This window comes from Macaca nemestrina, chromosome 14 (assembly GCF_043159975.1).
Source record: "Macaca nemestrina isolate mMacNem1 chromosome 14, mMacNem.hap1, whole genome shotgun sequence".
Classification (NCBI taxonomy): Eukaryota; Metazoa; Chordata; class Mammalia; order Primates; family Cercopithecidae; genus Macaca; species Macaca nemestrina.
In genome coordinates, this window is record NC_092138.1 from 73,701,836 (window position 1) to 73,729,641 (window position 27,806).

At 33.8% G+C, this 27,806-nt stretch overlaps 1 long non-coding RNA gene across 1 annotated transcript; it reads left to right on the plus strand.

Annotated features, from left to right (window-relative positions):
• Window positions 1–4,531: 4,531 nt before the first annotated feature.
• Window positions 4,532–15,212, plus strand: LOC105480998 (uncharacterized). Its single transcript, XR_986702.2, has 3 exons — window positions 4,532–4,657; window positions 9,502–9,594; window positions 15,057–15,212. It is a non-coding gene; the product is annotated as an uncharacterized lncRNA (long non-coding RNA).
• Window positions 15,213–27,806: the final 12,594 nt, after the last annotated feature.

Below are 27,806 nucleotides of genomic sequence, written 5' to 3' on the forward strand. Positions count from 1 at the left end.
CAAACTATCCCAAGAACAGAAAACCAAACACTGCATCTTCTCACTCATAGGTGGGAACTGAACAATGAGATCACTTGGACACAGGAAGGGGAACATCACACACCGGGACCTGTTGTGGGGTGAGGGAAGCGGAGAGGGATAGCATTAGGAGATATACCTGATATAAATGAGTTAATGGGTGCACGGCAACATGTCTATATGGCACATGTATACACATGTAACAAACCTGCATGTTGTGCACATGTACCCTAGAACTTAAAGTATAATAAAAAAAAATTTTTAAAAGTCTGCTGTAAAACACTGTGCTTATAATTAACAATAGTGTATTGTACAAGTAACACTTTTAAGAGTTTAAATATTATGTTGTGTTCTTACCAAAAGACAACTTCTTTTCTTTCATACATTACTATTTTTCAGGGCTTTTACTTAACAAATTTTAACAAAATATATTATGCATTATATTTAAATGTTCTATTGGTACACACTGGTTGTTGGAAATCCTTTAACTGGCTAACTTGTTTATTAAGTGAGGTTCCATAAATTGTGGAAAATTTCTTGGTTTTCTGCCCGAAACGGAAGAAGTGACCCTTTAAGGAGCTTTGGTCACGTTGTGAGAATAGTATTATTGCAAAATTCAAATGCATACAGTATTGATGTATATTAGAAGGCGCACGGGATGAACATTGCTCTAAAGCTAATTTATGAACAATATTAGAAAAAATAGGCATTTGAATACCAGCAACTCACCTTACATATTTCAATTTAGCTCAAGACAGCTTTATAATATGCTCTGATTCTTTATTATAAACTCATTACCTAAACCATAATTTAATCTTTTGTTGTAATTTCAGAACCATATGATTAATACTTAAGAATAAATTATTTTTCAGATAAATTCAAATGTCAATATTGATATAAATTTAGGAATGAATAAAACTCATTATTTATGACTGTGTTTTGAGTATATTTAATGTTTTTTAAATTGTAAATGATTTTTGAAGATGTTGGTATTTTAATAGGTGTCATTGATTTCTTGGGAATAGCTTTTTAGGTACTGTCTTAAAAACTCATTGTATAATTTCAATAGAATCTCAATTTAATTACCATGAAATGCAAATAAAATAGTCTCATTTGGCTACCAAGTGGTGTTCCTGTAATGCTGATGCATGTTTATAATATATGATGTATAAACAGGACAATTTTATTAATAGAATTACTGATATGATTTACATTTAAAAATATCCTAATGTGAAAATTGTAGTTTTTTGAAATTATTTTGTTATATTTTCATTTTATATAACATACACTTATTATCTTTAATAAATTTTAATGCATATATAGCTGTGCTGAAATGCATTCATGGTAGCATCAAGTTTTTAAAATGTATACTAAGCATAACTAAAATGTATTTTAAAAGATCAATTATATATAATTTATTTTATAAATTCAGGCATCAGGAAATGTCAATATGGTTTACAATATAGTTAAGAACATATAGCTAGTGATGAGATAATATAACCCATTATACAATTTTCTTTTAAAATTTTATAAACAGATTATGATTTTTTTCAGAGACAGGCTCTCTCTGTCATCAAGGCTGTACTGCAGTGGCCTGATCATAATTCACTCCAGCCTTGAACTCCTGGGCTCAAGATAGTCTCCCAACTCAGCCTCCCACATAGCTGGGATTATGGGCACTTGCCACCACATCTGGCTATTATTTGACTATATTTTATTTTTTTAATTTTATTTTATTGTAGAGACAGGAGTCTCACTATGTTGCCCACACTGGGCTTGAAGTCCTGGCCTCAAGCAGTCCTCCCATCTCAGCCTCCCAAATTGTTGGGATTATAGTCATGAGCCACCACTCCTGGCCTATAAACAGTTTTAGCTAGACTCCAAAATAGGGTGCTTATCATTTCATAGTATAGTTATTTAAATGTTAAAGGTCGTTTTTAAATTTGAAACTCTAACTGTATTAATATTGCCTTATCATTTTATTGTTTATAATCATTTGATACATATTAATCATAAAATTTGTTAAGAACACTTGAATAAAAATGTGTCCATATTATTTTATACCATTATTTCCATTTTATTAAAAATAAAGTTCAATGCCAGTATTAAAACTACTACAGGCAGTCAGCCCTCGTCATTTGTTGGTCTTACATATATGATTTCAACCAACGCTAGATCAAAAATTTTTGTAAAATATTCCACCAAAGACAAAACATTAATTTGCCTCATGTGAAGAACTACATTGAATACCTGTGAATTAAGTTATGTGTAAGCATTTTATTAGGCATTATAAGTAATCTAGAGATGACAACATATACAGGAGGATATGCATAGGCTATATGTAAATACTATGTTATTTTACATGAGACACCTGAGTATCCACAGATTTTGGTATGGTGAGATTAGGGAGGTACTGGAATCAATTTCCAGTGAATATGGAGGAACCACTGTATTTTAATTTATACCTATATTTACATAGTCTCAAGAATATTGTATAAAATGTTAACTGTTAATATCTCGTATGTAAAAGAATTTATTTGAACATTTAGGATCCACCTTTTATAGGCTTAAAATATATCATGTGGTATGATTTGGATCTGTGTCCCCATGCAAATCTAATGTAGAATTGTAATCCCCAGTGTTGAAGGTGAGGCTTGATGGGAAGTGACTGATTGGGTCATGAGCAACTTTTTCATGAATGGTTTAACACCATCCCCCTTGGTACTGTCCTCCTGTTAGTGAGTGAGTTCTCCTGAAACGTGGTTATTTAAAAGTGTAGCACCCCTCCTCTCCCCTCACTCCTGCTCCCCCAATGTGAGATGCCTCACTCCCTCTTTGCTTTCCAACACCATAATTGCAAGCTTCCTGTGACCTCCTTAGTAGTAGAAACTGCTATGCTTCCTGTACAGTCTGCAGAACCATGAGCCAATTAAACCTCTTTCTTAAAATAAATTACCAGTCTTGTTATTTCTTTAGAGCAATTTCAGAACAGACAAACACACAATGACTGTATTATAACTATATCACATAGTTGAGCATACTAATACCTTATAATTTATTTCAATCTACCTGACATGTTTGTGGTGTTTGAAAATACCAAAAAGTCTTTGATTTAGTTTTTCAATTATTTTTTGATTGTGTGTATTGTTTTCAGAAAGACATGTAACTGAGAATAAATCCATTTTATCACAAGCTTTGAAAGATGCGAATCTTGAAACAATTATCACAAATTTTTGAAATTTTTATATATTTTGATGATGTAATTTTACTTCTAGAATTTTACAGAAAATTAAGGAATTTTAAAAAATTATAAATATTTTATTATATATCACCTAAATATTAAATAATAAAGTGTTGATTAAATAGTGGATGGATTTTTATAATTGATAGTTAGGATTATGAGGTTCTTAGCAATCAAATCTAGGTGGGTGTTATGACCTAGTGGAATCTTAACTAGAATTAAAATTGTTTTTAATATTCATTAAAATATGGGATATGGCTCTAATAAATTAGCATATGCATTTATAAAAATATATTCACTGGGAGTACTTAACATAAGTTGATAAATTAGATGAGAAAATGTAAAAATCTCTGCTTATTGAAAAAGACATTTAAGGAAATTAGGAGGCATGCTACAGGCTGAAAGAAAACATTTACAATGCATACATCTAGCAAAAGACTTGTTTCTTGACTACATGTGTGTGTGTTCATGTGCATGTCAGTGTCTATAATTTCATATTTGTGAAATTCTAGAATAGGCAAAATTAATCTATAGTGGATAGTGCCATAGGTTGATTGCTAGAGGGGATTTATGTCGTCACAATGGCATAAATAAATATTTAGATATAAAGGAAAAATAAATTTTTTCATTGAGATAGGATCTCACTCTGTTCCCCTGCCTGGAGTGCAGCAGTGCAATCACAGCTTACTACAGTCTAGAACTCCTGGGATCAAGTGATTCTTCTGCCTGAGTTTTCTGAGTACCTTGGACTGCAGGCACAGTCCACCACACTCATCCAAGTTTTTATTATTTTGTAGAGATGGGGTCTTGCTATGTTGCCCAGGCTAGTCTCTAACTCCTGGGCTCAAGGAATCCTCCATCCAGGCCTCCCAAAGCAGTGAAATTGCAGGCATGAGACACCAGGCCTGCTCCCCAAGAAATCTTTCATAGCTTAATTGTGATGGTGATTATACCCATGAATTCATTTGTTAAAACTCATAGAATTGAGCTGTTACAATAGGTGCAGCTTATTGCAAGGAAACACAACTGCCATATAATTAGTTTTAAAAGGAAACTGAAAATAAAATCCAAAAATCAGAAATATTTGCACAACATGTAAACAATAAAAATTTGTAATCCAAATATACAAAACATTATTAGGAATCAGAAAGTGAAATGCAAACAATACAATAGAAAATATGCAAAAGACAAAAAGCAGTATTTTACAGAGAAAATCATAATAAGTATGAATGTAAGTGTTCAAATTGACTTTTTTTTTTTTTTTTTTTTTTTTTGAGATGGAGTCTCATTCTGTTGCCCCAGGCTGGAGTGCTATGCACAATCTCAGCTTACTGTAACCTCTGCCCCCAAGTTCAAGTGATTCTCCTGCTTCAGCTTCCCAAGTAGCTGGGACTACAGGTACCCACCATCATGCCAAGCAAATTTTTGTATTTCAGCAGAGACAGGGTTTCCCCATACTACCCAGGCTGGTCTCGAACTCCTGACTTTGTGATCTGCCTGCCTCAGCCTCCCAAAGTGCTGGGATTACAGGCATGAGCCATCATGCCTTTAAACCACTGTAAGTTACTTTCGCTTACTCATCATCATGATAAAAAATAACCTGATGATACCAGTTGTTGAAGATATGGCCAACCAAAAAGTTCCCATGTTGGAATGTAGACTGATACAACTATATTGGAAAATAATTTGGAGTCACCTTAGGAAACTGAATATTCAAATATCCCGTTAACCAAAAATGGCACACCTAGTTTTATTCATGGAATGAGTTCCTGTTCACATGTTCATAAATATTCAGAGTAGCATTGATCTTAATAGCTTAACATTTGAGAACATTCTATATGACCATTTCCAGAAGAAAATATACATTGTCATAATTCATAAAAGGAAATACAAAAATGTGTTTTGATATGGATAAGTCCCTTAAAAAAAATGAACCAAACAAGTGAGTCAGAGAACACAAGCATACATCTAGTCATATATTTTTTCAAATATAAAGAACTAAAAAATATATTTTTAGTAAAATTTCTACAGAGTAAATAATACAATATATAGCATGAATGTGAGAATAATGATTAAGTCTGGCAAGGGACAGACAAAAATAAAATTGTGGGGCACAAAGCTAGTTCCAAAGATGTTGATAATTTCTTAATCTGGGTAGTGAGTAACTTTTTAATGTATCATTATTCGTAATATACTGTTCCTCATCTATTCTATTTTACAATCAATATATTTTGAAATTAAATATTTAAAGTGTTTTAAAACAAAATTTTATAGTTACAGAAATATTTACTTTACCTCTCATTTATTTAAAAATGTGGTCATAATAAAAATCATGGACTAATTATAAAAATAAGTACAGAATAGATTTCATGAATCATTTGACATTAGCTTTTCATCAAATTTATATGACAGGAGTCTATTACAATTTTTTTTTCAAACAATGTTCAATGGCTTTTGTTCAATTTCCTCTAAATACATTCTTAGTAATATTATGCTTAAATTGTTTCCCTATTTTTCATCAGATTTAAATTGTGTTGTCCAAGAGCTTTACATTATATTTGTATAATAAAACTGAGTGTGAATAAAAGAACTGTATTATGTGGACATTGCTACCCTAGGAAGGGATAAAATTGTTACTATATAGAGATGCTGGAAAGGTCATTTATACTGAACATTTTTGTTTTGTTTAATTTGGTGTTCCTGTACACAATCTCATTATTAAAGAAATTCATAAAATCCATACCCAAAGAACAAGATTTTCTGAATTATAAATAGCAATAATCATTAATATGCAAATGGTTGAAGTAAATTTCCTGTAATCCTAGCACTTTGGGATCTTTCCAAGGTGGGAGTATCACTTAAGCCTGGAAAGTTGATGCTACGGTGAGCTATGATTGCATCACTGCACTCCAGACTGAACAACAGAGCACAACAATGTCTCAAAACAAACAAACAAACAGTCTCTTTCAACTTGAATTATAACAAAATCTACTCATATAATCTTTACAAGAATCACATCTAAGAGACAATAATCAGTTGAAAGTAGTCAAGTGAAAAACGTAAAACATATGCACCCACAGTCAAGTCCCAAATTGTTACTATATTATTATTAGACTAGGTAAAGTTTATGATCAAAAGCATTATTTCTGATGATAAAGGGATATTATGGATAAATAATCTGTAACACAATAAAAATATAGCAGCATTAAAATTCAAGCCAAATTATGCAATGGCTAAGTAATACAATAAAAATTTAAAAATAACAGAAAATTGTATGTTAAGTATACATGTAATTATTGTAATTCAACATACTTTTTCATAATTTGGCATATCAAGATGTGAAAATTAGTACAGATGAATTTAATAAAATCAGCAGCAAATATGAACATACTTATTCATATATATCTAGCTCTATTATTGTATATAAACTCAGAATATACATGTTTAATAATTATATTAACAGATGAAATATTTCTTTCATAACCCAATTAAAGGTATACACAATATTTTCTGTATTCTTTGTTACATATTTTTAAATAGAGGTTGCCAGACCTATTTTTACTTTTAAGAAAGCCACCTACAAGTCATCCATTTTAAAAAAATTCTAAATTTATTCTCACATGAAACCCAATTAATTGAAAATTCAGGTCACAGGCATTATAAAAATCTTGATGTCTATTTCAGGGTAGAAATTAAATCAGATTTGCTAATCATCTAAAAAAATTATATACATTACATTCCAAAATACATGACAGTGAACTAAAACTGATTTCAGAGAACAACCTGAAAATGTTATTATATCGAAATATTCAGAAAGTGAAATGTAAGATGACTTGATTAAAAATTGATAAATATTCAAATGAATGATCGTCAAATGTGTCAACTAAATTACTGTTAGTAAAATTTATTATAAAATTTTAACTAATTAAATACATTAAGAAATAAAATTATCAGTATATTTGTCTTCAAACATATAGATGTACTTTTCTTATTTACTTTAATAACATTGTTTTAATAATTTCTAAGTAAAACTAGTATATAGTTTACTAGTATAAATGATACTGGTTAATTCATTTCCAAAAAGAAATCATGGTATTGTCTTCTTATTGAAGACTACTAGCCAACACCATTCTGGAAATGACAAATAATACTGGGAGAATATTTACTTTACCTCATTTTATACATATCCAGAAGTAATTTTAAGAAGGTCACATTATACTATGATTGATCACTAGTAAAGCATAACAATTTCAAAAATAGTAATACTACATATGCGAAGTTCATATGACAAAGTAGGATTTATTTCTGTTGGAAATGTGTAAGATAACAATTTTTGCAGATTATCTAAAAATAACCTATTATTTAAAAACTAAAAACAAAGATGAGAAAATGTATAAAAAAGACAAATAAAATCGTGTATTCTATTCACATCGAAAAGTTATTAAATTTAGGAATCTGTAAACTAGAGGTATATTTTTGGATTCTAATTTGTCTAGTTAGTACCTGTGTGAGCCTGAAAAATGTATTTGTTTTTACATGCCTCATTGTTTTCATCTGCAACATGCAGATAATTATAACAAATATCTAATGAATTTATATGAGAATTAGTTGAGTTAAATTTTAAAATAATGCCTGACATATAGAAGGTACCAGTATCACTATTAAAAAATAAATAACCCCAATTCAGAAGATAGCATATTATTGCAAAATAGAAAAAAATCATATTTGATGACTTAATGAATACACATATTTTTAATTTTGAGGAAAACTTTTAAGCCACATTTGTGAGAAAAATAGGTTTTATGAATCATGAATAGTTTTAATTCACTAGAAAAATGAATCAAGAATTTCAGTAGAAGAGGAAATACACATAGCTAATCTACAACAAGATATGTATTTAGTGAAATTTAAGTCAATGATAGGGAAATATTTTCTCTCATCAGATAGGCAAAATACAAAAGAAAAATAAATTCAATGCTAATAATACTGTGAGGAAACATAAACCCCTACATTAATTGTAGAAGCGTGAAATTACTTATGGAACTTATAGAAATAAGCTTGCAATGTATTTTAATAATTTTATAGTTTAGTATATTACTTAATCCAATACCTCAAATCCTAATCAGTCTTTTAAAACCTGAAAATTCTAACATCCCAAAATTGTAACACTGTTTGTTGTGTCAGGATGAAAAACCTGAAAACAATTTAAATGCTAATCAGGAAGTATGGTAGACTAAATTACATAATATGCATATTATGGAACATTACACATGAATTAAGAAAACAAATAGTTTCATGTTTATTAGCATAAAAATCTCAGGTGATACATACATAAGTGATACAAGCTTTTGAATATTGTATAAAATAGTAATACAAACATATAGGCCTGTGTAGTAGTATAAATAATTACATAGAAGTATGCATATTATACTGTTAATTCTGAATTGGTTATATGGAGTAAGTCGATTGTTAATTGTTCACATTGAGACATATTATATTGGTGATAAGAATCAAAATATAAACTATCAATGTAAAAGGAAAAATTACTAACATTGAAGAATAACCTACTTTTTAGAAATAAGGACCTACATAATATGATGTATAAAAGAGTTCTTCTGGAAAGTCTCCTGCTAGGAGCCTTTTCCCTCCTGTCTTAATTTCCAGTCAGTCATAGACATTGACTTTTTTGGATTTTTTGGCTAAACTATGTTTAGCCACAAACTTTATGTATAGATAGATAGTATAGCCTTATGTATTGTACAGCTTCTTCATACATACATAGTTTCTGCTCTCTCTCCCTACCTCCCCCCATATATGCTATACATACATGATATACATATTTATACATATATGTATCACACATATATACATATACATATAATACATAGATCTTTAGATGATCAGAATCATCTTAAATTCAATGATTTCATTCAATGAGTACATTCCTGGGGCTCTTAAAGTACAAAACCTTGTACTACAATGCAAGAAGTCAGCAAGAAAAGCTAAGGCAGGCTTTCAGGACAGCAGTCAGCAAGAGAAGCTAACAAAGGCTATCAACTTGAATTTGTGAAAAGGCTGTTTCCCACCTATTCTGAGCCTTCTGAAACTCAGATGATAAAAGAGAATAACAAAGATATAGGAAGAAGGTAGCTGAGGAAATTCCAGCAACACTGGAGTTATTTTAATTTTGAAGTTGATTTTGAAGTTGAAGGGACTAATGTATTATATATTGGTATCACCAGAATGAAGTTGAATATCTGCATGCAAAAGAATGAAATTGGACACTTATCTTACACCGCACGCAAAAGTCAACTCAAAGAATCAAAGATTTAAAGGTACAACCTGGTAATGTAAATTATTAGAGAAAATACAAGGGAAATAGCTTTATGACATTGGTCTAGGCAATTATTTATTTGCTATGATACTGAAATCACACACAACAAAAGGAAAAATAAACAAATACAGCTGTATCAAACAAAAAAGCTTCTACACAGCAAATTTAAAATTTGACAGAGTGAAGAGACAACCTACAGAATGGGAGAGGAAATTTGCCATCTATCTGATGGTCTGGTGTTAATATCCAAAATATGTAACGAACTTTCACAATGAGAATAAAATAACCTGATTAAAAAATCTGCAAAGGGCCAGGCACAGTGGCTCATGTCTGTAATCCCAGCATTTTGAGAGGCTGAGGCGGGAGGACTGCTTGAGCCCAAGAGTTGGAGACTAGCCTGAGAAACATAGTGAGACTTGCTCTCTACAGAAAAAAGAAAAAAAGAAAAGAAAAAAAAGAAAAGAAAGAAAATAGCCAGGTCCTGCATGTCTGTGGTCCCAGCTACTTGAGAGGCAAAGGTAGGAGGATTGTTTGAGCCTGGGAAGTCCAAGCTGCAGTGGGCTGTGATCTTATCACTGCACTCCAGCCTGGGTGACAGAGCAAGGATTTTGTCTCAAAAAAAAAAAAAAAAAAAAAAAAAAAAAAAAAAAATCTGCCAAGGGCTTGAATAGGCACTTCTCAAAAGAAGGCTACAAATGGCAATCATTTATATTAAAGGTTACTCATCATGATTGATTATCAGAGAAAAAAACAAAACAAAACAAAAAGCAAAATCATAATGAGATATCATCTCACACCTGTTAGGAGAGTATTCTTCAAACATTAGAACAAAACAAAACCAGAATATACTAAGTGTTGGTGAGAATATACAGAAAATAGAACACTTGAATACTGATTTTAGGAGTGTAAAATTGTGCTGGCATTAAAGAAAACAGTACAAAGTTTCCTCAAAAAGTCAAAAATAGAACTACCCTATTGTTCAGCAATCCCACTTCAAGGTATATATCCACAAAAATAAAATAAGGTCTTGAAGAGATAAGTGTACTCCTATGTTCACTGCATCATTATTCATAATAGCTAAGATGTGGAGTCAACTTAAATGTCCATTGATTGATTAATGGATAAAGAAAATGTGGTATAGACATGTAGCTGACTGTTACTCAGCTTTAAAAAAAAAAAAAGGAAATCTGCCAAATGCCAATGCAACATAATGAATGAATCTTGAAGACATTATGCTAAGTGAAATAATTGTGACAGAAAGACAAATACTGCACGATCCTACTTTTATGAGGTATCTACAATAGTCAACTCATAGAATCAGATAGCAGAAAGGTAGTTGCTAGGAAGAAGATAGAAGGGCATGAGAGGTTGCTATTCAAGGAGTATAAAGTTTCAGTTTTACAAGATTAGTAAGTTATGGAGACCTGCTATACAACACTGTTAGTTAAAAATGCCATATTGCACACTTAAAATTTTGTTAAGAAAGTCGATCTCGGGTTAACTGTTCCAATCACAATAAAAAAGTGAACCATAGTAAAACATAATGCAAAATATAAAATCATTTTTTGATATTATTGAGGCTCAATCATTATTGTTAGATGGGATTCAGAGCTTGGGACTTACAGAAAACAGAGAATGAACAAGTGACCAGGAATAGATCCAGATTTGTAGATATTTGGTCCTAGGAATTATCACTTGAATCCTACATTTTCCTTTCACACTGCCCTAGCAGAGGTACTCCATGAGGGCTCCACCCCTGCAGTAAACTTCTGCCTGGACATCTAGGTGTTTTCATACATCCTCTGAAATCTAGACAAAAGTTTGCAAACCTCAATTCTTGACTTCCGCATACTCACAGGCTAACACCATGTAGAAGCTGTCAAGGCTTGGGGCTTGTACCCTGGAAGCCACAGCCGGAGCTGTACCTTGGCCCCTTTTAGCCATGGCTGGAGTGGCTGAGAAACAGGGCACCAAGTCTCTAGACTGCACAAAGTAGGGCGTTCCTGTGCCCATTCCACAGAATCATTTATTCCTCCTAGGCCTCCAGGCCTGTTGTGAGAGGAACTGCCACGAAGATCTCTGATGCCCTGGGGAAATTTTCCCCATTGTCTTAGCAATTAATATTTGGCTCCTCATTACCTATGCAAATTTCTGTAGCTGGCTTGAATTTCTCCTCAGAAAATGGGTTTTTCTTTTCTATCATATCATCAGGCTGAAAATTTTCTGAACTTTGATGCCCTGCTGTTCTTTTAAACATAACTTCCAAACCATATCTTTGTGAATACATAAAACTGAATGCTTTTAACAGCACTCAGGTTACTTCTTGAATGCTTTGCTGCTTATAAATTTATTCTACCAGATAATCTAAATTATCTCACTCAAGTTCAAAATTCTACAAATCTCTAGGGCAGGGACAAAATGTCACCAGTCTCTTTGCTAGAGCATAACAAGGGTCACCTTTGCTCCGGTTCCAAACAAGTTCTTATCTCCATCTGAGAACACCTCAACTTGGACTTCCCTGTCCATATCATTACCAGCATTTTGGCCAAAACCATTTAACAAGTCTCTAGGAAGTTCCATACTTCTCCACATCTTCCTGTCTTCCTCTGGGCTCTCCAAACTGTTCCAATCTCTGCCTGTTACCCAGTTCCAAAGTTGCTTCCATATTTTCAGATTTCTTAATGGTAGCACCCTACTCTACCAGTACCAATTTACTGTATTAGTCCATTGCCATGCTGCTAATAAAGACACACCCAAGACTGACCAATTTATAAAGGAAAGAGGTTTAATGGAGTCACAGTTCCACTTAGCTGGGGAGGCCTCACAATCATGACAGAAGGGAAAAGAAGAACAGGGCATGTGCAGGGGGACTCCCCTTTATAAAATCAGTAGATCTCATGAGACTTATTCACTATAATAAGAACAGCATGGGAAAAACCTGCTCTTATGATTTAATTACCTCCCACTGAGTCCTTTTCATGACACATGGGTATTATTACAATTCAAGGTGAGATTTGGGTGGGGACACAGAACCAAACCACATCATAGTTGTTTGAATTAATTATCTGAGATCAATCTTTCTGTGTTTTGCAAATCATTTAACCTTTGTGAGTCTCATTTTACTCATCTCTAAATTTACGTGGTGTTACTGACACTTACTGTACCAAGTTATGGTGAGAGTTAAATATAATGCATGAGAAAGCACCTTGCAAACTATATTTCCATTCAGATATCATTATTTAAGCAATTATACATATTAAACTATTTATCTAAGATTAGTTTATTGTATATGCCAACCAACTCCAGCCAAAGCCAAATTTTAAAATATAGCCCTTAAAATCAGTTCTTCTTTAAGGACAAAAATTTACATTTCCCCTGGTATCCACAAATAAGTCATATATTATCTACCTAATGGACAACTCATTAATTTGAAACTGTATCTATCCCTTCAGAGAAAATAAATATTCCAGAATTGTTTTTAAAACTGCAAGGTAAAATCCATTGAATTAAAAGATTAATGATATCCCATGTTAAGTCATCATCATTCATTCCTATAATTCAAAGGTAAATTAACTGGGTGTCAAATCATGACCACAAAGGTATTTTTAAATAACTATTTTTAGAATCAACATTTTTAAATACCATAAAGTGGTACATGCTCTTCCTTGTCATTATTCTTGCTTTGTCATTCTCTGCTAATTCAATGTCATTTTAGGAAAGCTTTAAATTTATTATAAAACCTATGTTTGGAGAAGCATTATTTTAAAGGGTTTTTAAATCTTCAGAAATCTTATAAAAATTTATTATCAAGTCTCCTCTTTTCACATCCAGAAGTATTAGTTTGAAAACTCTTTGCCCAGAGTAAATTATAGAAGGCCACAAATCATTAAAATTCCTGATTTTAAGAGCTATGTTTTCATAGGAGGAAGTAAAATTGAATAGTCAAACAAACCAGCAAAACTACAACCACAAAATGTCATTAGTGTGACTTGAAATTAAATTATTTGCAAGCACAAGTTCAGCTCCCTCTCTGTGACTCTTCCTTGCTTAAGAAGTTTCTTCATCTCTGTAGACTCTTAGAAAATCTACCAGGAATTAGAAGAGAAGAGAGCTACTTAGAATGAGATTATTTATACCTATAACTGCAAGTATCTGCTGGTGGGATTAATTATAAATTTTGAAGACTACTGAAAACTTGTCAAGCTAATAAATCAGTCTCATTTAGATAGACAAAGTCGTGAGTCAGAACAAAGCTACTATTCCATTGGTCAATGACCTACAGGCAAATCTGATCATGTTGGTCTTAGACTTTATCACTTCAGGCTACCTAGAAAACTCTGCCCAAATATATATAGAAAACCTCTTGAATATTAATCTTTCTTATTCTACTTAGTAAGATTTCAGTGCCTATAATTTTTTTCAGGGCACTAAGATAGGGATTACTTTCAACAGGTAAAGCTTTTACTAATAAACTTTCGTTATGTTATCAATCATGATAGGTAGAATGTCTGATACCTAAAGTCTTCTTTCCACTTTATTTGATTTCTCAACCATTTTGAGGTACAATTCTCAATAAATTTTAATGCAACAGGAAAATAATCAAAAACCGTTCATTCTGCAATTAGGAAGGCTAACTGAATGCCAGGGAATAAAAAAGCTAAGAAAACTGAAGGTATGAATGGAAACACACGCTTACTGTTTGCTTGTTTGTGGTTTTATTTTTATCTGAGGGAAAAATGACTGGAAATACTAACAGATGCATCGTTTTGGGGCCATGAGAAAGCTTTGAGGACAGAAGTCCATGGAAACACAATAAAGATGATATAAAGCTTCTCCAATTGAGCTTTTACATATATGATTTTTCATTTTAAGAATGTTTAAATTAAACAATCACACATTTAATAGCATGTATTTTATTAAGACATACATACAGTAACTAGATTTATAAATGAAAAAAAGAAAAGTAAAGTCTTTCTTGTTTCTATCTGTCCAATCCCACTACTACATGGTGACTACTATAAACAATTTGGTGTGTTTATCTTCTGATATTTGAAATATATGTAGTAAGGTCATTTGATAGCTACACTGATGTGTTATTAATCTATTCCTATTTTAAAACATTTGATTTATATCATTTTTATTGAATAAATAATGCTATAATTAACACATAAAAAGAAAGAGTTTGATTTGTCCTTGAGAGAACAAATGGCCTGATGCTCTGTTTTTAGGCTAGAAAGATACTATCACAAAGAATGAAGGCCCAAAAGAGCTAAGCAATTCTGCTAACTGATAAAGCTGGGCTTAGTCTGGTTAATGTACAATGACAAAGTCCACTTCATACTGGTACAACTGCTTCTCACAGGTAGAATAGCTATAAATAAAAATAATGCATGCATATTTTTCTAAAACTTTAAACAGTTCAGTTCCCCAGTTCCCAAACTCAATTTGCTTTTAATTTCACAGGTTATAAACTCCAGACAACTAGTCACCATTGACAGGCCTTTGGCTGAAATTAAAAAAGAAGAAAGTCTTCTAGCACTCAGCTTCTATTTCTTCTACCTTTCCACCAATTATTGTAATTCCACCAATTATTATAAACTAGCCACCAATAAAAAGTGAAACTAGTTTATAGTATATATTGTTTTTTATAGGACAATACTGTTGGCTTGGTAAATTCCATTTTACGAGAAACTTGATGTCTATGTATAAGCAACTAGAGTGGCCGTATTTGATTCTAGCTACATGATTGTGCTCCCTAAATTTTGTGAATGTAAGGCTGGTGCTTTGGTAATATATGTCTTCTTTATGGCAGTGGCGGCCCATCTGGAACATCCACTGTGAAGATGCCAGCTGCAGTGGGGGAAGAGTGGCCAGCGCTGCATGCTCCATGGAGCCAGTGGGAACTGGGAACAGGTGGGAGTTCTGCCCCTTTCTTAGTTGGTGGGGCAGGAACCCTACCCTCCTAAGCTCAGCTGCAGCCACCTAGCTGAAGCTGTCAACCCAGGCATCCTTGCACTCTTGAGGGTCTGGGAAGCACCCCTGCTGGCTCCAAAGTGCCTGCTCGCACTGCCTGGACCCTCCCCACTCCCAGGGCCAGCTCTGATTTTGGAGCAAAGTTGAAGCCAAGTCTGGGTGCTGTCACAACCCAGCTGGGTGTGCACATGCTCAGGGTGGTGCTGACACATCAGCCGCCTGCTGCCATGGCCCCCTCTGGACATTGGGTGCCAATGAGCATGACAGGGAGGGCAAAGGGGACCTCAGGGTGGCTTGGTGCAGACTTGCAGGTGACCTGTGTCATGAACAGTCTGGGCACCATGAATGACATGCAGATGGCATCAGGAGGCAGTCAGGCTCCTAGATGGAAATGGGCTAGTCCCTGGTGAAGCCCCACCTTCAGACCAGGAGCGACTCGAAGCCTAGAGGCTGGGCTGTCAGTTCCGGTTGGAGTCTGTGGCTGTAGTGAGAACTTATCATTCTTTTTTAGGGTCAGCCCATGACTGCCCATAGAATATTCAGCACATACATTCTCCCTTCTGAGCCCATATAAACCACAGACTGTTACGAGACTTGGGCAGATGTTGGGATGACCTGCCTGCAGATAGTAGCTACCCACTCCAGGTTTCCTCTCTGCTGAGGGCTGCAGACTTGGCAGATGACCTGCCTGTGGATAGGAGTTACCTACCTCAGGTCTTCTCTCCATTGAGGGCTGCAGATGCGATGGGACAACCTGCCTGTGGAAAGGAGCTACCCACTTTGGGTCTCATGAAAGCTGTTCTGTTGCTCAATGAAGTACCTCTCTGCCTTGCTCATCCTCCAGCTGTCCGTGTACCTCATTATTCCTGGATGCAGGACAAGAACCTGGGACCCATCAATTGGCAGGGCTGAAAGAGCTGTAATACAAACATGGCTGAAACCTGCCCTCCATTTACCGAGTTTCAGGAAATGAGAAAAGAGAGAAGGAGAGAAGTGTCATGGCCCATCAGGGAGCCCAGACCTAGGAGCTACCCAAGCCAGGGCTGTGATACCCAATCTGGGACTCTGTGGTTCCTGGTGTCTCCAAGATCCGGGCACCACCACGTTTCTCGATGCCCACAATGGAAGCTACCTCTGATATGCCTGGTCTAGCCATAGCCTCACAGGGAGCTGGCACCCATGTTGGCACCTAGAGCTACCTGCCCTACTGCAGCCGCCATGCCTGGCTGTACAATGGCCAGACCCCATGCTCGCTTGCTCATGGACCCCTTGGCACTCATATCTGGGTCGCCCTTGGCAGACATGGGATCCAGACTAGTAACATGAGGCAAGCGCAAGCTGCCAGGCCCGGTAGGTGGAATGAGCCCAGTGGGCCTAAGCAAAACTCGGGGACCACCGCCACTGGCCAGGGATTTCTGGCTGGAAAAACGACATCTGAAGGATCCTGTGACACTCTTGTTCTTCTGGAATATTACAATATTAAATACATTGAAGGAACACACAAATTCTACCAGAGGATAATCACAACTGCTAAGAAACTAAGAAATTTGATTTAGAAGCATAAGTTCCTTTGCAGAATATCAAGGAATGGTGGGGCGCCTGTAGTCCCAGCTACTCGGGAGGCTGAGGCAAGAGAATGGCGTAAACATGAGAGGCGGAGTTTGCAGTGAGCTGAGATCCGGCCACTGCACTCCAGCCTGGGTGACAGAGCGAGACTCCGTCTCAAAAGAAAAAAAAAAAAAGAAAGAAAGAGAACAAAAATCAAGGAATCAGGGTCTTGTGCTTTCAGGAAAATTTTAAATACGTTTATAGATGGGCAACATGACACTGAAAATACAATAGCCAAAGATGTATTAGAAAGGCCATAAGATAATCCATATTAAAATCTCTGAAAAATATAATCTCATTCAAAATATAAAATAGATTATTTTTCAGAATAAAAGAAGTACAAACAGAAAAGAATTCCACAAATAACACTAAACTATAATTATTTTATTTAAATGAGCCTATCAGTATGATATGAACTTTTTTTAAGTGTTTCAACTTCTAAATGTATTTTCCCATTGTCATAGATATTGGGCAATCTAATGATGAGTGTTACTGCAGGTCCTTTCATTATTTTTATTTTAGTGGATTCTAGCTCAGAATTCATTCTCAACTTCAAATTTTAGGAGACAAAACAAAATAAAAATTGTATAGAAATGCAAAATAAAAATTGTATAGAAATGCATGATGATTATTTTGACACAGTATGTCAGGGAGGATGTGCAAGTATATATAAATCTCAAAATAAAGTTAAGAAATTCACTCAATTTGGCTCATCTACTTAGCAGTTCCTTTTCTCTTACTGAAACCCCTCCCCTGCCCCCTTTTTTTTTTGAGATAGAGTCTCACTTTGTTTCTCAGGCTGGAGTGCAATGGTGCAATCTCGGCTCACTGCAACCTCTGCCTCCTGGGTTCAAGTGATTTTCTTGTCTCATCCCCCGGAGTAGCTGGGACTACAGATGTGCCACCATGCCCAGCTAATTTTTGTATTTTCAGTAGACATGGGTTTTCCCCATGGTGGCCAGGCTGGTCTCAACCTCTTGACCTCAGGTGATCCGCCTGCCTCGGCCTCCCAAAATCCTGGGATTACAGGCGTGAGCCACCACACTTAGCCAAAACCCACTTTTGAATATAAAATTCCTAGCCATGTAAATAACCTGATATTAGAGAAATTTTTTCCACCCAGTAAAAACATCACCAGTGAATAAGATTCAAGTCCCTAAAATAAGTACTAAACTTTGTGATTCCATGCCACTATTCTTTATCCAATTTTTGCAGGTACTCATTATTTGATGGGTGATTATAAAGAAACAAAGATGATGGTAAATTAGTGATTGTGGTTAGAAAATAATGCCAAGATTTCTTAGACATTCTTCCAACTCTATAACAATTTGGGCAATCAATTTCCAAAAATGACAGTATGTATCTTGCAAAAGTATATATTCTATGATAATAGACTTGAACAAGAGAATGCAAACCTATTAGTTAAAAATACCCCATCTCTCCTTCTTGATAATTCTAAGTGAAAGTATTACTACATGTTAGAATGCACCAGCATTTGATTTGACAAACACCTAAAAATAATGATTCTGAGAGGGATAAGGCTAAATAAATTTATCTGGTAATAAATGCACTAGGCCACAAAATAAAAATAAAAATCACAAATGTAGGAAAGATATGAGATTACATTATTGGTAGAAAATAGCATCATAAACTTATAAAACTCAAAAGAATCCAGCAAAGCATAACAGAATTACAAAATCAGTCCAAGCAATTGGAATGTGATAAGATAAAATTAGAAAATCAATAGCATCCTTATCCACTAACAAAAGCCAGATTGAAAAATATAATAATACACAAATCCTTGGAAGTATTGAAGGCTATATAGATAGATAGACAGACAGATACATGTATATTACGGGAATAACCTTAATAAAATATGCTACATCTAGATGAGTTTCTAAGAAAATTTAATGATAGTTATAAAAGACTAAAATATATAGAGTCGTGTGCTATATTTCAAAGTAGGAAGCCAAAAACGTGTTAAAATACTGTTCCTCTAAAACAAAATTTTAGGTTTCATGCACATCTATGGATTATTCAATGGAATATATTTCAGAACTCAACATATTCTAAAGTTCACATAGAAAATATTGTATTTTGTGGTGTTCAATTTTTTATACACTATGAACTCTAAAATTGGACTGTGTTATACAATCAATAGAATGTCACAGTTCACAGATGTTTTTCTTAGTTTTACATAAACACAGAAATGTAGTTATAAAGCAAACCAGAAAATATTTTCTAGAGGAAAAACAATTAGACTAGAATAGTGGGAGTAAGATTACCATCTATTAAAAACTATAAACCTTAAAGATTCAAACAAGTGTAAATGTGTGCTAGACAGAGAGAACACAATAGCAGAACACCTAGAACACATACTAGGATTTTAAGCCCAGTAAATGAAGCATTATAATTTAATTGGAAAATGAAGGGGCATTTCACAGAACATGTTGGAGGAAGTGGTTGTCTGATTGCAAATAAAACTTAACATCTAAATTATATTGCAGATGAATTAGACAGTTAAAATATATTTATATAAAGTGGACCAAAAATACAAATGCAAATAGAATTATTAATATTATTATTATTATTTTTTAAGATGGAGAGTCTCACTCTGTCACCCAGGCTGGAGTGCAGTGGCGCAATCTTGGCTCACAACAACCTCCGCTTCCAGAGTTCAACCTATTCTCCTGCCTCAGTCTCCCAAGTAGCTGGGACTATAGGTGCACGCCAGCACTCCCAGCTAATTTTTTGTATTTTAGTAAAGACAGGGTTTCACCATGTTGCCCAGGCTGGTCTTGAACTCCTTAGCTCAGGTAATCCACCTGTCTCAGCCTCCCAAAGTGCTAGGATTACAGGCATGAGCTACCACGCCCGATCTTAGAAATGGTTTTTACTTCAATAATGAAGATAATTTTAACTATTTAGGAATGAAAAGAAACTGCAGAGAAGTATCATACCTTTTTCTATATACAGTGTTTATTATTTTTTATTATGACACTTCCATATATATGGAAGAATGTATATATTCTCACAGTTTAAATAATAAAGACACCCCCTAGCTTTATAAAAAGTGTGTTGCCAGGAATCAACGACCCTTGAAGGCCTTTCTAGATCTAGCAGTCTCCTAGAAGCAAAGACTTATCTGTCTAATAACTATTCCCTTGCATTCCTTAATAGTTTTACATATATAGTGGATCTTCATTATTCTCAGATTCCACATTTGCAAATTTGCCTACTTACTAAATTTGTAATCTCTAAATGAAATGTCAGTTCACTTTTGTAATTAATTGCAGACACGCGCAGAGTGATAAATTTGAATTGCCTGGTACACATGTTCCTGGGTGATGTTGAACAAGCACATGTTCTGCATTCTTGTTTTGGCTCTCATGCTGTAAACAGGTGTCCATTTCACAACCTATTTCATGCCAAGTTTTACATATTTGTGTGGGGTTTTACTATTGGTGATTTTGCTGTTTAAAAGGGCCCCAAGCATAATGTTAAAATGCTGTCTAGTGTTCCTAAGCATACGGGTATTAGGTAAGTTTCCTTCCTGCATGAGTTATAGTGTTATTGACTGTGAGTTCAATGTTAAACAATTAAATCAAACACACATCAAACAAGGTTATGTATCGATTAGTTGACAAAATGCTGTGACCAAATATTCACAGAGCCTAACCCTATAGGCCCACTAGGAGCAGTGTTTCACTAATTGCGAATTCACTGTAGGAAAATTCATAGAATATTAAATACTATGATTAATGGCAATCAACTGTACATATTTAGAAGTCAACATAGTGCTCAGTTGTAAATGTATTATTATTTTCATATTTATCTTATAATAATGTATGTGCTCTGTAATTTGCTTGTTTGCTAAATATTATTTTTGTGACATGTGTCAGTGTTGAAAGATGCAAGTTATTATACATTAATTCTATTGTATAAACCTTTGATTTAATACCACTATATTTTATATATTAAAAACTGCTACAGAAGAATGAAACTGGACTCCTACCTATTACCATATACAAAAATTAACTCAAAATGGATTAAAAACTTAAATGTAAGACATAAAGCTATAAAAATCCCAGAAGAAAACCTAGGAAATATCCTTCTCGATATTGGCTTTGGCAAAGAATTGATGGCTAAGTTCTCAAAAACAAGTGCAACAAACACAGAAATGGCTAAGTAGGATCTACTTAACACTAAACACAAACTAAACACTAAACACTAAATGCAAACTAAACACTAAACATAAACTAAACACTGACTAAACACAAAAATTGCTAAGTAGGACCTAATTAAACCAAAGAGTTTCTGCACTACAAAGGAAACTATCAGTGGAGTAAACAGACAACCTACAGAATTGGCAAAAATATTCAGAAACTATGAATCTGACAAAGACCTAACATCCAGAATCTATAGGAAACAAATCCACAAGCAAAAAACAGTTCCATTAAAAAGTAGGCAAGGGACATGAACAGACACTTCTCACAAGACATTTAAGTGGCCAAAAAACATATGAAAAAAATGTTCACCACTAAGCATCAGAAAAATGCAAACCAAACCCACCATGAGATTCCATCACACACCAGTCAGAATGGTTTTGTTAAAAAGTTAAAAAATAACAGATATTGGTGAGGCTGCAGAGAAAAAGAATGCTTATACACTGTTGGTGGGAAAGTAAATTAGTTCAGCCACTGTGGAGAGTCTTTTGGAGAGTTCTTAAAGAATTATGAATTAAACTACCATTCAACCCAGCATTCCAATTACTGGGTATATACCCAAAGGAAAATACACAGTATTACCAAAAACACACAGGAGGCCAAGCATGGTGGCTCACACCTATAATCACAACACTTTGGAAAGCTAAAACAGGGATTGCTTGAGACCAGGAGTTTGAGACCAGCCTGGGCAACATGGCAAGACCCCATCTCTACAAAAAGTTTTTTAAAATAACTGGATTTGGTGGCGTGTGCTTGTAGTCCCATCTATTTGGGAGACTGAGGCAGGATAATTTCTTGAGCCCAGGAGGTTGATGCTGAAGTAAGCCATGTTTTTACCGCCACACTCCAGCCTGGGTGACAGAGAGAAATTTTGTCTCAAAAAAAAAAAAAAAAAAAAAAAAAAAGACATACAGCCTATGTTCACTACAGCGCTATTCACAATAGCAAAGACATGGAGTCAAACCAGGTACCCAACAATGGTAGACTGAATAAAGACAATGTGATACATAGACACTATGGAATACTACACTACCATAAAAAAAAAATTTCTTTTGCAACATGGATGTAGCTGTAGGCCATTATCCCAAGCAAACTAACACAGAAACAGAAAACTAAATACCACATATTATCTCTTATACCATTGGGTATACATAGACATAAATATAAGAACAATACACACTGAAGAATCCAATGGGGGACAGGGAAGGAGAAGGTTGAGGGTTAAAATCTTCAAAAACTACCTATTGGTTACTATATTTACTTCCTTGTTGAGAGGTTCAATCGTACTTCAAATCCCAGGATCATATAATATACCTTTGCAATCCTCAAGGCCTAATATCCCAATATCTGCACATGTAGCCCCAGAATCTAAAATTAAAGTTGAAAAGAAAAAAATAAAAATTATTAATTTATTAATGAAATACAATGCTATGTTTATGAAATTTGGGTTATTCTAGATGTTTGCAAATACAAACAATATTGCTCTAAAAACTTTTGCAGCTACAATAAGTTTGTCCATGCTGTATACCTAGGAGTGGTACTGTAGGGTCTGAGCTCTTTTGTATATTTAAATGTGTGAATTTATCAATATTTGGTGTGTTATTATTCAAAAAAATCAATAAAATTGCAAGTCAATGCTATTTCCCTTTACCTATTACTATATTCATGTGGCCTAAATCCTAATTATCCTGAGTGATTCAGAAATTAAAAGCATCAAATCACTTGGAAGTTGGTTAAAAATGAAGAATATCAAGATATACACCATTGAATCAGAATCTGTATTTTTACACAATCCTTATTCTGTCATAATTCCTATGTGATTCATATTCATATTACATTTTTGGAAGCGTTGATATGAATGATATGCTAGATATTCTTTTCAAATTTTTGAACCTAAAGAAGAGCATGTATAACATAGGACACATACCAGAGAATATAAAGCATGGAAATGTTTGATTTACAATTTCATAAAATCTAAAATATGGTTAATAAATATAAAATATCATATTCCATGAGATGTTGTTTTAATATATTTTAATAAATACTGTGATGTTATTGCTTATAAGCTACACTATACTTTTAAAATATAAAGCTAAAAAATGCAAATATTCTGTTCATCATTGTGTTTATGTAACAATCTGATATATGAACAATATTTACTATTCCATAAAATTAGGAATTAGTCAGGCCTAGGTTAAAATCTCAGTTTTCTCATTTACTAGTTGTGAGACAACTAGTTAGTTGAGCAATTTACTGTTTCTGTATAAATTCCAATTTCATTTTCTAAAAAAATTGTAATAATGCCCGCTTCATGGAATTGTTGAGAAAAATAAGATATTATATAAAAAACAACAGTCATAAACTAAGAATTAAAACTATATTTACTTTCTCTTGATTTATCATACTAAGAAGTCAAAAGTTACTTTCCTTCAGCATAAAATTAAAACTAATCTGTTACTTAAATTATGCATTGCAATGAATAATCCCCCAAAGCATTCTGAGTTATATTTTCATAACCAACAGATATATTTAATCAAAACATAAAAGAACAACTAAAGAAGAAGAATTAGGGGAAAAAAAAGATTTTCACTTCTTAAAATGTTGTCCTAGTTTTTTAAATGTCAGAATATTTTTGCAATAAAATCAGTTATAATTTCTATGATAGCTAGATGATAGCTAGAGAAAAATGGTTATAGTTTTTTTTTGTTTGTTTTTTTGGTTTTTTTTTTTTTTTTCTTGTTTCTTGAGACAGAGTCTTGCTCTGTCACCCAGGCTGGAGTGCAATGGCGTGATCTCTGCTCACTGCAACCACCACCTACCTGCCAGGTTCAAGTGATTCTCCTGTCTCAGCCTCCTGAGTAGCTGGGACTACAGGCATGCACCACCACTCCTGGCTAATTTTTGTATTTTCAGTGGAGATGAGGTTTCACCACATTGTTCACACTGGTCTCAAACTCCTGATCTTAAGTGATCCGCCTACCTTGGACTCCCAAACTACTGGGATTATAGGCATTAGCCATCTTACCGGGCATGGTTACAGTTTTGATTGTTAAATGAACAGGCACTATTTCAGTAAGACACAAAGAATATAATTTATTGTAATAAAATCCTGTGTTATATTCAGGTATTTTAGACAAGAGTTTTATAAGGAATTGTAAAATATTCAAGTATTTTACAAATATTCTTTGAACCCAATTTTGCCTCTTCCTGTTTCTTCTCAGTCTGTCTGGTGGCAGCTTTCAGTAAAATATCTTAACATATTGACTTAGTATTATCACTTACTTCAAGTAACAGAGCAGAAGAGATGCTGAATATATTGTTAGCATAGATGCATGGCTCTATAATAGCGTTCTGTTTTGAGGGAAGGGTAATTTCTTGCACTTTTCTTGTCTGTACTATCTAGACATATCTACAGTTATAAGAAACATCACATGAGAGTATACCAGTTTCACTTAATAATTTGACCAGCTTGACATCATTTTGGTGAAGGCAGTACAGCTCATCTCTTGATGTGGTTTTATGACTACAACATAAAATTTCCTCTAACTGAAAAAAAAATTGAAATATTGCACATATATGGCTATGCTTAGCCAAAGTATCTGACTATTCCCTGACCTAGTACAATGTTTCTCAAAATGTGATTCTTTATCACCTGCATTGTTGCTATGCTTGCTAAAAAAGCTCATTCCTAGGCTTCAACTCAGACTTTCTGAAACTGAAATTTTCAAGACTTATCCTTTAAATATACACTTCCAGTAATTTTCAAGTACTCACCAGTATGATGGTTCTCAATAACACAAGTTGTCAGTGAGATAACTTGGTTCCTTTGTTAAATTATTTCAATAGTTGCATGGAAAATGCCATTAATTTTGTCAATTGATTAGAACTTAAAGAAGAGGCAGAAGCTTCTCTGTATGCTTTTAGAGCATACAGAGATTTAAAAATAAATCTTATTCCAATTAGATGTCTTATAATGCTAAGGGTTTTATTCTTGAAACCCAGTGTTTTGATTTGCTTTGTTTAAAAGGGTAGAGTGATTGCAGAAAAAAAATAAAGAGAGCATATTAGGGAACTACTGACCCTCTTTGTTATGTGACCAGCATTAAAAAGTAATGGACTTTGTTTTTGGTTGATTTGTTTATTTTTTTATTCCAAGGCAGAGATGTTTAAAGGTTATGTAAAAGCCTCAAAAATAAGTCCTCAATTCTACTGCTGCTACCCTGGCTAGAAAAAGTGGTATGTATATCAGGAAATAGGAGTGAACTTTCTTATCCCTATTTTGTCCTTCAACGGCCTGCAGAGGCAAAAGTTGTTTTTCTCTAATATTGGATTTTAAAGGTCACTTTTTATTTTATAGCTCTAGGTTGGTTTTTACTCCTAGATATTTTACATGACCCATGGTAAATTAGACTCTAACCTGTGCTGAAGGACAAACTATAACTGTGTCTAATATCCCAGAACTTTATTCCCATTTTGGAGTGAATATTTTGAAACTGCCTTAGCACAGTCCTGTGTTAATCCTTTAGATTGACGCTTAGACACTACATTATGGTATCAAACAATTAGACTTTGGGATAAAACAAACAAGGGTTATAATTTCAAAATAGTTATTAGCTGTTTAACACTGGTAAATTTGCTTAATCTATGGACACCTGCTGTATGTTCTGTAAAATTGAGATAAGATTGTTCTATATTATGGAGTGGTTCCAAGAATTAGGTGAGAAAACACATCAATGAATTTAGTAAAATGATCGATACATAAAAAGAACCAACAAATATTTGTTATTAAATCAGACCATATTGTATTATCCATTAACATCATTAAACATGTAAAAGCATATTTTGAGAAAAAGTCAATAGCAGCATTGTTTCACTTAAAAATCATGTAAAGTTCAGAACACAGCATTCTTTTAAATGAGAAATATAACAGAGAGAAATGAAAAATTATCTAACTTCACCTTTTAGAAAGTAATTGAAATCAAACTTCATAACAAGCATTTACCTACTATTTGAGTGCATACTTAAATAAATATATAAAACCTAACACCTTGTAGTTAGGCAGATGTCATTTCCCATGTCGTTTAAGGTGTCGTGGATCACTTTGTATATTTGAACAGTGTGAACACTTACTTGTAATTCCTAATTAATTATTCATATTTAACCTAATGGTGAGTGCATACCTGCTATTCAGTAAATGCCTTTTTGAATGAATTAATGATCAAATGATAAAGCCACTAATTATTGCAAAGACATGTCACCTTTGAAAAACTAGCTTTACTCAAAGATTGATCATATGTCTATTTTTTTAACCAAGTAACTTTACAAAGAACCCCGGAAACATTTATTTTAATTAGAATTGTAAGTCAAAAACATAACCAATGAAATTTTCTAGCATGAAATATTGAAAATATCACAAACCTATAACAAAAAGTATTCAGTGTATTTTCTTATTAAAAGCACTGTAAGCCATATACTGATTCCTTAAAAGATAAATGACAATATCCTTGTACCAAATGATGCATCCAATTACCTAGCAAATAAACAAGTTCCTTATGATGGAGTTTCTACATCACAAAGAGAATAGGAAAAGTGTGAAAATGAACTTAATAGAAAAAAGTTTGCTCAGATTATCCCAACTCCCAGTCTGAAAGGAATATTGCCCAAAGAGACATTTCTCCAATCATCACTTTAGTATTATTTGAAAAGTTGAGATGTTAGTGCACTTATAATTAAAATAAAGTACATTTTTTAATAAATCCAACAATCTTTGGACAGCAGCATATCATTTTGTCAGAAATTTATTTGATTTCTCATCAGCATGCCCACATACACACACACACACCTGCACACCCATTAAGGAATCTGAAGTTTGTAAAAAGGTTAACATTAGTGTAAAGAGCAAGTGCATTTAAGTACTTCAGAACATGTATAAAAACATCTACACATTAGTAACATTTTATTTAAAGAGAAAGCAATCAACTTCCATTGCAAGAAAGTGGAAATAGATTTCTCAAACATCAATGCTAAGTAAAACCAAAAACCCTGTACATTATATACAAAACAAATATAATAAGGCTCTGAAAGTCAGGAAGAAGGCTGACAGACAGCAAAGGTCTATGGGACCTAAGAAACAACAACACGGGGAGTTTCCTAGGTTTTTATTTTGCCACATATAGCCCAGACACAGACCTGAAGAATTCCCAAAACATCATAACAAAACAACCCACAAAAGCCCTAAAGGACCAGGGAAGGGGCAATTTAGCAAGACAGGAACATTTTAGATATTTTCTATACACCTTTCTAAGGCCACAGAGAAAAATGTGACCCCACCCTTCCAATGCCTGCAAAGGACAAGTGGGGACCGTGAACTTGGACCCTCATCAGGCTATAGGTTGCCTACTTTCTC